Source organism: Leptidea sinapis, chromosome 13, assembly GCF_905404315.1.
Source record: "Leptidea sinapis chromosome 13, ilLepSina1.1, whole genome shotgun sequence".
Taxonomy (NCBI): Eukaryota; Metazoa; Arthropoda; class Insecta; order Lepidoptera; family Pieridae; genus Leptidea; species Leptidea sinapis.
Genome location: NC_066277.1, coordinates 658486 through 667076, shown reverse-complemented (window position 1 = coordinate 667076; position 8591 = coordinate 658486). Strand labels below are relative to the sequence as shown.

Below are 8591 nucleotides of genomic sequence, written 5' to 3'. Positions count from 1 at the left end.
TAGTCGTAGCTGCTTTCCTGTCATTTTCTTTGACGTCTTATTCTGTATTTTTTTAACGTTTTCCATCATGTATTCCACTTGGTTGGTACAAAAATTGAAGAAGGACGAACTCGAGAGAAGAGGAGATTCCTTCCGGAGATTTTTTTTTATGGAATAGGAGGACAAACGAGCGTACGGGTCACCTGTTGTTAAGTGATCACCGCCGCCCACAATCTCTTGCAACACCAGAGGAATCACAGGAGCGTTGCCGGACTTTAAGGAAGGTGTACGCGCTTTTTTTGAAGGTACCCATGTCGTATCGTCCCTGAAACACCGCACAAGGAAGCTCATTTCACAGCTTTGTAGTACGTGGAAGAAAGCTCCTAGAAAACCGCACTGTGGAGGACCGCCACACATCCAGATGGTGAGGATGATATCCTAACTTGTGGCGTGTCGTGCGAAGGTGGAATTCGGCGTATGTGGGCCGGCTTGAAGTATTGCCGTGCTCTATTAATGACACCCAGTTTCTTTGAAGCCAATTTGGCTTTGCCTTCCAGATGACCACGAAATTGGCAATCGCTCGAGATTTCGAGACCCAGTATTCCGATACTAGGCGCGGCTTTAAGAGAAGTGTTCTCGAAGAGCGGTGATACGACAAATGGGTTTTTTTTTGTGGTAAACGCGCAAACTTGAGTCTTCTGGGGGTTAAATTGGACAAGGTTAAATTTTCCCCATTCCGCGACCTTCTCAAGAGAGGACTCGATAGAAGACAAAAGTTTCTCCCGGCATTGGTCGACGATTTCCCGAGAGAGACCTGCATGGCCAGTGTATACGGCATCACCAGTGCTATCGTCTGCATAGCAATGAATGTTGGAGGTGTCCAACATATCATTGATATGCAGAAGAAACAGCGTGGGAGACAGCACACAGCATTGGGGCACTCCAGCATTCACGGGCTTCGGGTTCGAGCAATATCCGTCGACAACGACCTGTATGCTGCGCCCAGTGAGGAAGCTGGAGGTCCACTTGTACAAGCTCTCGGGAAGCCCAAATGATGGAAGTTTGGAGAGGAGCGCCTTGTGCCATACACGATCAAAGGCCTTCGCTATATCCAGGCTAACTGCCAGGCCTTCCCCCTTGCTTTCAATAGCCGCTGCCCATCTATGTGTTAGGTGTACCAGAAGATCACCTGCCGACCGACCATGGCGAAACCCGTATTGTCGGTCGTTGATCAACTGGTGACTCTAGATATACCAAGAGCTGACGGCTAATTATGCTCTCCATAATTTTGGAGAGCAGGGAGGTAATAGCAATAGGCCTGTAGTTTGCCGGATCCGAAATGTCTCCCTTTTTTTTTGGATCGGATGGACAAGGGCTGACTTCCATGAGTCAGGGACTACGCCTTTAGAATAAGAGTGCCGGAATAAACACGTTAGCATCGGCGTCAACTCAGGGGCACACGTTCTAATCACGATTGGAGAAATGCCATCCGGCCCGCTCGACTTCCTGACGTCCAACGAAAACAGAGCTCGCCTAACAGTTTTCTGTCTGAACTGTACTTCAGGCATAGAGCTCTGACACCGCGGGATGGTCGGCGGTGTTTTTCCGTTGTCGTCAAGAGTCGAGTTGGAGGCGAAAAGAGTGCACAAGAGATCGGCTTTCTCTTTTGCCGTATGGGTCAGGGTGTCATTCCTCATGTGCAACGGCGGCATGGACGGCTGGCTGAAGTTACCAAGAGCAGCTTTCGACAACGACCAGAACTTGCGTGTTCCGGTCGGGTAACTGGAAAGCTGCTCGCCGATTTTGACGACGTGTTTTGACTTTGCACGGGCGATTTGCTGCTTAAAAAATCTGGAGGCACGATTGTATTTCCTCTTAAGAACTGTGCAGTTCGGATCCTTTGTGCCCAGCGCCGCAACCCAACTTCGATACGCCTGTTTTTTGCAGTCAGATGCTGCTTTGACAGACGCATCGAACCAGGGCTGTGATCTGCCACCGATGGGTACTACAGTTTGGTATAAAAATATCCATACCCTGTAGTATCACATCGGCTACTGCAACGGCGCAGGCACTAGGATCATCCAAAGGGAAACAAACCCTGCCCCAAGGGTAGGATGCAAAAAAGGAACGCATCCTATCCCAATCTGCTGACTTGTAGTGCCAAACGCGGCGGGTCGCTGGTGGTCTGCGACGTTGGCGTCGGATAGGCACTACACTCCTGACCAGGCAATGGTCGGACGTTCCGAGAGGGGCGTCGACAAAGACCTGGTAACCATCGGGATGTGTAGTCAGCAGAAGATCCAATAAGGACGGCATGTGGCTATCCACATCCGGGAGCCGCGTTGGCGACTCAACCTCAAGATCATCCTGCGTAGTCTGTGGTACGTGATCCAAGCCATTCGGCATTGTGCCCGTTGAAATCACCCAAGACTACGATTTCAGCGGAGGGGATCTGTGCAAGTACGTTGTCAATTGCCGCATGAACGCAGCCCATGAGATGATCGGTTTCTGCGTTACCACTATGGGACCTGTAGACACGCGCATAGATGCGGACGCGGTCCTCTAAATCTACGCGGAGCCAGAGAGTGGACAGGTCCCTACCCTCAAAATTGCCGAGACGGCGACAGCAGATATCCTCCCTAACGTACACACATACCCCGGCATGAGGCAAAAAATTGTGCTCAATTTTGTACCCGGGGTACGTTAAATATGACGTATCGCTAGGTCGAGATATCTGCGTCTCCGTAAGGAAACACATGGCCGGCTGCGACATCTCAAGGTGGTGGTGGACGGCGTTTAAGTTGGAGTGAATTCCCCGGATGTTACAAAAGTCCACATTAAGCATGGAGCGGGGTGCCGTGGTGTTGCTGCCCTGTTTGTCCTGTGACATACACGGTACTGTGCCCTCCCCAGAATACGAAGGGCAGCCCGAGCGCGAATGCTCGGGGAGGGATTCTCTGGCTCTACAAGAGCCGGTACCCTCCTGGGGTAATTTCTCTTTAAATACCAATGCTCTCATATTTTGTTGGGGGGGGGGGGGAGGGAAGGACGGGGGGGAATGAACGCATTTGGAACACGTGTACAGGGCTTAATTGAGGGAGCGAATACAGAAAGCTAATGAGAGTCTGCAGAAATAGGGCCGTGAAGTAGAGAAGCTGATAAGGAAAGCCTATGTATCTTCACCAGATGTGGCCAATAAGATGTTGGTGCAAACCTTCATCGATAGAATTAGAGACCGTGAGGTTAGAACCTCGGGCATCAAAAAAACCTTCAAAACGCTTTTGCCCACGCGTTGGAAGTGGAAGAGATCCGTAATGACTCCAACTTACTGCATTATAAGCTTTTTTGGAAAAAGTGAGTTCTCCACGTGAGCCCACTTGTTATACATATGGGGAGGTAGGACTTATGAGGTTTTCATGTCCTAAGAAAGACGTCCGAGGTGATGTGTATATAAGACGTAGGGAACCAGAAGCATTCGATGCTGAATACGCGGAATAGTGTTAGGAAAAAGAGTTAAGCCAGGACCACGGGCAGGGGCTGGCCGGTATTGCGAGGAAAGCGCCAGAAGTTATGACCTCAAACTCAGGATGGGCATACCTTGGTCATGGATACTGGAGCCTCAAGCTGAGATACCAACTTCCGAAGTTATTTTACAAAAGTCCTATTCGTAGTGTGCAGCTCAAGTGTCTGGTCAACACATAATCGTCCGGGGAGAAGGCATTGTTTCCTTCAAGATTGGTAAATTTTTTTATAGACATAAGGTTGTTATTGCCGACATGGTAGATGACTGTATAATCTGTTTAGATTTCACGAATCATTATCACTGTAAGCCTAATCTGGAAAATAACATATTCAAGTGCAGAGAATTGAAAGTCTCCTTAAAAGGTGATCATCAACCATCACAAATTGTTTGCGATTTCTATAGAGAAATCACTGTGGTTGAGCAGTCCAGTAAACAGGAAGATCAGAAATTGATTTGAAAAACCTAACTAGGAAGAACTGGCATAGTTAAACACCGAATCGAACCACTTAATATATATATATATATATATATATATATATATATATATATATATATAATATAACACAAATATGAATAGGTGTGATAACATGCATATTCGTAGCACTAGCAATATTACCATCAAACTAACTAACAGTACGAGTACAGGTCCCGAAGACATTCCAGCAAAGAGTATAATAATATAGGGCATTCCAGCTATTTTTATTGCAAATTATGCCCAGAATCTTTCGCGTCCTTTCCCATGAGTATGATTTTAATAAATCTCCCTATAGTGAACGTTTCCTACATTTTGGAAAAAAGCGGGAAGGTGGAGAAGAGTAATTTTCAAAACTTAAGGACTATTTCACTTTTATCTATTTTAGGAATGTATAACTTAAGAATCTGAAGAAATTGAGACAACAAGAGGGGCAACAAATTGATGCTATTTAAAGTTTCAAAATATTTATTTCAATTAGGCTACAACAGGTTCTTTTGAAAATATTATTACGAGGGTGGCACTGAAAATTTCGGCAATCAAGGAAGTGACACAACATTACTATTTAAAAATGTATTTATTGCTTTTCGAAGTATTCTCCGCGAAATTTGACACATTTTGCCATACGATGGAACCAATCATTGAAGCAACCATTCCATTCGGAAGTTGGTGTCTCCAAAATGGCCGTTTTGTAGGCGTCCACACCTTCAGGTGAGGAAAATCTCTGACCACGCAATTTATTCTTTATTTTAGGGAAAGTATAGAAATTATTAGGGCTTAGGTCGGGGCTGTACGGCGGATAGTCTAATAATTCTATGCGCGGTGTGAGAACTCGCATTGTCGTGATGGAGGATGATGCGGCGGTTGCAGTTCTCTTTACGGAGTTCAGAAACGACCTGTGGCAAACAAATGCTAGCATTTATTTGCCACAGGCTTATTCATTGCCATATTCTGCATTTACCGTTCTTTGTCCCTCAAGAGGAATAGTCGCAACATGGCCGGTTTTGGAGACAAACGTGGCCACCGTTTCTTTTGCAACACGTGATCGAATAATTTTTGTTGGCTTTAGCTCATTTTCGAACACCCAAACTCGTGACTGATCTTTTGTCACACCAAGTAACGCGAGCCGCTTATTGCTCTTCACAGAGCAAATGCGGTATCCATCGGGAAAACAACTTTTTTATATCTAATTGTTCATGCAAGATTATTTGTATTTGACTCATGCCAATGTCTAAAGTTGCCTGAATTTCGCGGTATGTCACATGTCGATCTTCCTCAATCAGCTTACGCACAGCATCAACGTTTTCTTTGGTGACTGCAGTTTTTGGACGACCTTGACGGGGATCATCACTGAGCTTGACACAGCCACGTTGAAATTCAGCAAACCAGCGATAAATTGTGGTTTTGGATGGGGCTTCATCACCAAATGCAGAAATCATCCAGTCAACACACTGTTTTTGTGTTGAACCACTTCGAAAGTCATAATAAATCATCGCTCTAGAATTTTCTCGAGTCAATTCCATTTTCTCAACGACTAAACAAGTTTGACAAGACCTAGAATCTTTTTTTAAATAAATAAATGGTATCCGATTTTTAAGACCAAGGAGTTTTCAATTAAAAAGATTTTAATATGACAGGAACAGTCGAAATATTCTATTCCCGATACTTTCAGTGCAGCCTATGTAGTAAAGATTTGGATAGAGTAGACCATTCTCTACTTCTGAAGAAACGTAGTTATGCGGCCTTCCACGGGAATTTACTAAGATGGTTTTTCCCAAAAAATTATAGTCTGTGGCTATGAATCTAAAGTAATGTCAGGTATTCCTTAGGGTTCACATTTAGGTCCTATTTTATTTTTACTATTTATAATCAACTTAGCCAATGAAATTTGTCACTCAAACTTTTCCTTTTTTGCTGATGATCTTAAACTTTTTAAAATTTAATATGCATTTGACGCTGAGCTGCTTCAGGAAGATTTTATACACTGTCGGATAACACTTCTTCTTATTTTAAGTTAAGTCTATGGTTCTTTGCACTTTTTTAAAACTTAATGTATTTATTCTAAGTGTATTAAAGGATAGCAAGAAATGTTTTAAAAATACTTCAGGTTATGTGAGCATACAGTGTTTCATTTAAATGTAATCCGTATGCTCTATGCTCTTGCTAATGCAACATTGATATTCTACTGTACATGATCGAAGCAGGGTCGAGTTTGGGTCGGGTCGCTAGTATTATGTACTGAAAACATTGGACAAAAATATGCTTAGAGTGGCCACTAAAGGCGTTCAGTCAGCCCTGGTCAGATACGGTGTAAAAAACTTGAAATCAAAGGCGGAGTTTTAAACACACATACATGAGATATCAATTTGAAGTAAAAATACATATTATGATTCTTCACCCAGCCGCCACACTTGATCAATTATTAAAATATAAATGAAGTTATAAACCAATATTTAGATAAGTACACATATTTATATAATTACACTAATAAAAAGTGTCCTATAATAATTATTATTATACTAGCTATGAATACCCGCTTCGCTGGGTCATTTTTAATTGTATACTTATTTGTTAATGTTAATAATCTATCACTACTTACTTCACAATTGTTTCACATAAAAGACACATTTTCTTTTTCTTATTAATTTATTGATCTTACTTATTTTTACATTAAAATCTTACGACTAAGTAGACATTAATATCTTTTATCATCTAACATTAACTGATAGCCTAAACATTTTTATTGAAATACATTCTTATATACTACATTTACAGTTTTGCATTCTGGTGCATAAACAAATAAATTTTCTTTCTTTCCTACGCGTGAAAAAGCTACATAGAGTTGACCATGTGAAAAACAGGATTCTTTTAAATTAACTCCACAAAATCGGAACGTCTGACCTTGCGCCTTATTGATAGTCATACTATAAGCTAATCGTACAGGAAATTGTAACCGTTTAAAATAGAATGGTAAATCATTCGAAATTATTGGAATTCTTGGTATAAAAACCAAGTTTCCTTTTTCTTTGCCAGTGAGAACTTCTGCCTCAATGATGTTGTTCAAAATTTGTTTTACGCATAATCTTGTACCATTGCACAATTTTGGCGTATTAAGATTTCGCATTAATATGACTGGTGATCCAATTTTTAGCTTTAATTCATGAGAAGGCATACCAGGTGGGTTTAATGAATTTAAAAATTCCGTTGGAAAGTTTAAACTTTCATCTTGATTCATCATTGTATCTATTGATTTATAGATTTTTTCCTCTCCCGGTATCATTTCCTGTATTTTTTCATTTATTCGTTTTACTGCATCATTTTTTGTAACCAAAATTGTTCGCTCAGACAACCATGTTTTATTTAAATAATTTTGTTGTATGGATGGATAAATTTTGTCTATAAGGTGTTCTTCGGTGTCTACCACATGACATATCTCTTCAGTTAAAATTATTTTACCAGACTGTGGATCTAGTGGGTAGGTGCCATTCCCAATTTTCAAAAGATTGTCGGCAAACTCTTGTGCTTTTGGATCTCCAGTAATTAACGCTCACATATTTTCTGTCAGTGATAACTTTTCAACATTGTTCCAAAAATTGATCGCTTTAATCATGCATTCATTTCGTCAGCTGGTGTTGATTTTGGAATAACTGGTAACGTTTGTCTGAAATCCCCTGATAGTAGCAATAAAGCATCTCCCATTAGTTTTGTATTTTTCCGAAGATCCTGTAATGTTCTATCCAGCGCTTCCAGTGATTTTCGATGAGCCATCGTGCACTCATCCCATATTATAAGTTTGCATCTTATTAAAATTTGGCCACGTACAGAAAATTTTGTGATATTACAGACTGGGAATTCTTGTTCAGCTACATTTAATGGCAAATTTAGTGCAGAATGTGCCGTTTTTCCACCTTCCATTAATGTCGCGGCAATTCCAGAGGATGCCAATGCTAATGCTATTTTATTTTTCACCCGAATTGTAGCTAGGACCAAATTAATGAGGAAAGTTTTTCCAGTACCTCCGGGTGCATCTAAAAAGATTATTCCTCCTGCATTCGTCTAAATCCGGTTTGTTATTGTGTTTTTTTTTTTTTTTTTTTTTTTTTTTTTTTTATAATAAAATGGTACAATAACAGATAACAAGATAAAACTATCATCTAATAACAAGTACAGCATATTTTTATGATCCTGAGATCCAATTAAAATTGTACACATCATTCACCAAATACAGTAAAAAAAAATAAAAAATTAATAAGTGGACACAATAGTAATTACAGTATAACGAAATTTAGTTAAACATTAAATTATTTTAGATAAACTAGAAAGTTTTATAAAGAGTATTTTTAAAAATGTCTACATTTGTAAAGAATATATCAAAATCAGCACACACTTCGTTAAATTCTCTACAAATTCTCATAATCGGGTTGTTATGCGATACATTATTATTTGAGGAATTGATCGAAAATAAACATGGAATACGCACAGATCGTGTTGGAACTTTAAAGTTTATCAAACTTAATAGATGACTATCCATAAAACCATTCGCAATGTTATGTAAGACGCACATATCAGATACCCATCTCCGTTTATCAAGACTATGCAAGTTAAATTTACGTAAGC

General features: G+C 40.7%; 1 protein-coding gene across 1 annotated transcript in view; it reads right to left on the bottom strand.

The window, feature by feature from the left end:
• Window positions 1-139: 139 nt before the first annotated feature.
• The window catches only part of LOC126967728 (uncharacterized), a 52879-nt gene continuing 44427 nt past the window's right edge, over window positions 140-8591 (bottom strand). The window contains exon 3 of the mRNA XM_050812357.1: window positions 140-182. The gene's annotated coding sequence lies outside the window, so the exon portion shown is untranslated. The remainder of the gene's footprint in view (window positions 183-8591) is intronic.